The 4,501-nt window shown below is 30.5% G+C and overlaps 1 long non-coding RNA gene across 1 annotated transcript; it reads left to right on the top strand.

The window, feature by feature from the left end:
* Positions 1–3,496: 3,496 nt before the first annotated feature.
* On the top strand, positions 3,497–4,185 carry LOC142223144 (uncharacterized). Its single transcript, XR_012718602.1, has 3 exons — positions 3,497–3,681; positions 3,752–3,982; positions 4,056–4,185. It is a non-coding gene; the product is annotated as an uncharacterized LOC142223144 (long non-coding RNA).
* Positions 4,186–4,501: the final 316 nt, after the last annotated feature.

The following is a 4,501-nucleotide window of genomic DNA, read 5'->3' as shown; positions in this document are numbered from 1 at the left end:
TGGAACATGGTGTTAGTATATGATCTTTAACAACCGTGGCAGAATTGGTCCATATAGGTCCGTAATTATATATAGCCCCCATATAAAACGTTCTCCAGATTTGACATCCGGAGCCTCTTGGAGGAGCAAAATTCATCCGATCCGGTTCAAATTAGGAACGGGGTGTTAGTATATGGTCGCTAACAACCATACCAAAATTGGTCCAATCACACAAAAATTGGTCCATATCGGTTCATAATCATGGTTGCCACTAGAGCCAAAAATAATCCACCAAGATTTTATTTCTATAGAAAATTTTGCCAAAAGTTTATTTCTATAGAAAATTTTGTTAAAATTTTATTCGGTTCATAATAAAATTTTCATCATTGTCAAAATTTTATTTCTATAGAAAATTTTGTCAAAATTTTATTTCTATAGAAGATTTTGTTCAAATTTTATTCGGTTCATAATCATGGTTGCCACTCGAGCCAAAAATAATCTACCAAGATTTTATTTCTATAGAAAATTTTGTCAAAAGTTTATTTCTATAGAAAATTTTGTTAAAATTTTATTTCTGTAGAAAATTTTGTCAAAATTTTCTTTCTATAGAAAATTTTGTCAAAATTTTTATTTCTATAGAAAATTTTGTGAAAGTTTTATTTCTGTAGAAAATGTTGTCAAAATTGTATGTCTACTTTGTCAAACTGAATTATATACGTATTGGATCGATCTTTTTTGATTTAATATATACCACGTATGGACTTACATACAATTTAGAAGATGGTGTTAGGAGGTTTTAAGATACCTTGCCATCGGCAAGCGTTACCGCAACTTAAGTAATTCGATTGTGGATGGCAGTGTTTAGATGAAGTTTCTACGCAATCCATGATGGAGGGTACATAAGCTTCGGCCTGGCCGAACTTACGGCCGTATATGCTTGTTTTAATTTTACCTTTTGCTGGACGGGGATTCGAACAGCGGACCACACAGTTTGTAAGGATCAAAGAAGTAGCTGATCAATTGCCCAAGGAAAAATAAAAAAATAAAATGTTAATTTTGTAATAACGAGCAACAACCACCAACTTAATTCAATATCGCTCCAGGTTAAACAGCGCTCCAAGCTACTAAACACATATATGTTTATAGGCTATTTCTAAATTAATATATGTTTGCATTCAAGCATATTATATTTACAAACATTTTATGTCCCAAACATAATATGTTCTAAGATATTAACATATATGTCCCAAACATGTTATGCTAGTTTATGAACATTATATGCTTGCACTCAAAAATATTATGTTTAAAAATTTGTGTTCCAAACATATAAAGTTTATAGCCAAACATATGAAAAACAGTCATTTTCATCCGTGTAGGAACAACAAAACGAAATTTACACACAAGAGTAACTGAACATCGAATGGACACAAAATAGAAAAATAAGAGTACAGCATTATTACAACATGTATTGCGCCATGGACACAGAGCTGATTTTGAGAACGTACGAGACTAACCTTAGAAAGTTTACGAATACAACAAAAGATTGACAGAACAATGAATGTTAAAGAGGACACTAACAATTTAAGCGTTAGTTACAGAGTTACAACATCCTAATTCATTTTTATTTTAATTTTATATTCAGATTGTCCGTTCATAATTTGTGTTTATAAATTGTGATATTAGATAAGTATTTAAATGTAAATTTTGAGAACATATTTTGTAAGTTGAAATGTTTAACAATTGTTCAATTAAAAAAGTGTAATCGATAATTTTATTATTTGTCAAATAGATGAAATCCCTTGGAAGAAGTATACAAGTATTGACGAAACGTTGGGATAAAAAGGGATTCTGCTTTACATCAATGAATTTAAGTTTAATTACACCCAGAAAAAAGTGCCTTCAAAGCTAAAGGGAAAATTTTTCATCAATTTAGTTTAGCCATTTTATTTCCATTAAGTTAAAGTTTTGTGTGAAATAATAAAGTTTACTTGTTTCAATAAAAAAATCCTAAAATGAAAGCAGTTAGGAATAGTTCATTAACTAGAATAAGGCATGGAATTTTACTAATACTGTTTTCTTCGCTGGGTGTAAGAATTTACTACTGAACAAGAAATTTTTATTCATTGATAACGAAGCATTCGTAAAAATAAACAAAACCCGAACTAAAACGAAGTTTCCTCAAATTTAGTCAAATTTTTTATAAAACGATAACCCTGACTTCCTTTATTATAGAAAGCTTATCATACATACGAATAACACTTGGCATAGAAAAATATTTTAATTCATTCGTACTAAAAAGTATTCAATCCTTTCAAAACTTAACGAAGCACACTTGTTAGAATATAGGAAATTTTCCTATATTTCTTTTATCTGCCTGTAATCGATACCTGTCATCGATGTGATCGATATGTTTGCGCGTGGGTTGTTTTTTTTTAGTTGGAATTTGTTATGGTATATATATAATATAATAATATAATAAAATATTTGCTTTTTTTAAATTAGTGAGAAAATTTTTCGTTTTTTTTCAAAATTATTGAAATAACAAACAATAAGTCTATAAATAAATCTATCAATGTTCGTGATGGTGTATAAAGAAAGAAAACAGCAACAGAATAACAACCCCTTCATTCGTCTTCATTTTGAAATCTTCAATTATCAGGTAACATTCATACAGTGACGCTAACCTTTTGTGAAAAAAAATTGGTTTATGATTTTTTATATTTGTAGGTATTGAAATTGTAAAAGGAGGACAAAATCGCTACGCAGCATCTTATTAAAAGTGAAAGGAACAAGAATAAGAAAAGCATTACGTTTTACAGTTGGTAACTTTACATGGAAATTGGAAATAGTGGAATAATAAACTAATAATTCAAGCCCATTCGATGCTGTTGATACTTAATAAATATATTTAATATATTAATATAACATGTCTTTTATTGAAGAAAAAATCTCTATATAAATAAATAAAATTGTATTTAAAAACGAAGGTAAGCAGTTCTAATTTTGAAGTAAAAGGTTGTAGGGTCGCTTGTAGCACTTGGATTCATTTTGTTATACTTTCATGTAATTCGAATAATTTGGTTATAATATTGGTTTTATGATTTCATAAATAAAGCTTGGATTTGAATAGTACTTAAAACTTAGTCTACGATATGGTAGACGCAGGTTGAAGGTAGTGTTATAGAATGAGATAGATGTAAATTAAGTATATTTTCGGAGAAATGAAATAAAATAAAATAAAATGAAATAAAGTAAAATAAAATAAAATAAAAAAATAGTATCCTAAAATGAGTTTTTGCCAGGATCCGAACCTGGGCGTGTGTGACCATAGTCGAAGGTGTTGTCCACTGGGCTATCGAAAGCTTGAAGGACGACTTGACTATTTTTATAGTGATTCCCTCTATTGATAACGCTAGAATTGCTAGCTTGATTTATTGATCGCGTTTCTTGAATATGTTTTTCTTTGTTTTTGGGTTTGTGGGTGTTCATGCCATTTTCGAAATAGCAGGAATTTTCCAACATTTTTTTTTGGAAAAATCCAGCCTACTAACGCTGGCTTTCCATTGCGTTCTCTTGCTATAAATAGGAGTTCTTTTGCCCAAATTCTCAGTTTATCTCGTCAAGTGTTCAATTTGAAATCGGACAGCGCAGCGAACATTTAAATTTTTTGTATCCTGAACTAAAAATTTGTCTTTTCATTTTGTAAGTATGAAAATAAAAGAATTGACTGTGCTTTGTTCTTTGGATTGAAAACTTGTATGTTATTAATTAGGACGAGATAAATTGGATTTGGACGAAATTTCTTCTATTTGTGGACATTCCTTGGTTTTTGGATTTTTCCCAGAGGATATTCGGTGGCATTTCTCCTGTATTTTGGCCTCCAATAGTCATTTCACCCGCCTGTGATTTGGGCCAGGACAAAATTATCCTGATTTTACCGGGTTTACCATTTTTCCATACCAGGAGCGCAGGTAAACCATAAGCTGTTTTATTTCGCTAAAAGGTAATATACATGTATTGGTTTCGTCCCATCCAAGCATCGATGCTTATTTTTGGAAACCTTGTTTGTGTTTTAGGCATCTTATTTTTTGAATTTTCCTTGGGCATATCCGACTTGGAAGCACTCTGCATGGGTACGGGCAACCCTCAGCGAAAAACCCGCAACATTTTCCGAATTGACCCCTATATGATCTTTATTATTTTCTCCTGAGGATACCATAGATTTATTGGCTGGTTCAGATCGAACCACGAATATTGTGGAGTGATTGTGTGAAAAGAAAAGTGTTCGCTACAGTTTTTATAGTTTTTTGCTGTCCGGTTTAAAGTAAAACAAAGACAGTAAATTTGAATTGAATCCGGAAAAGTTCTTAGTTTAAAAGTAGTTATTTTAATTTTTTTAGTTAAAGTTTTGTAAATATGCAGATATCGTGTTTTTAAATCGTTTCGGTTTCGTATGTATGTGAGTGAAAATCGGTCGTAAATTGATTATTTAAATCAACCAAAAACCACAAAGACAATTAAA

Source organism: Haematobia irritans, chromosome 2, assembly GCF_050003625.1.
Source record: "Haematobia irritans isolate KBUSLIRL chromosome 2, ASM5000362v1, whole genome shotgun sequence".
Taxonomy (NCBI): Eukaryota; Metazoa; Arthropoda; class Insecta; order Diptera; family Muscidae; genus Haematobia; species Haematobia irritans.
Note: the sequence above shows the minus strand (reverse complement) of the source record. Positions and strands in the feature narration are given on the sequence as shown.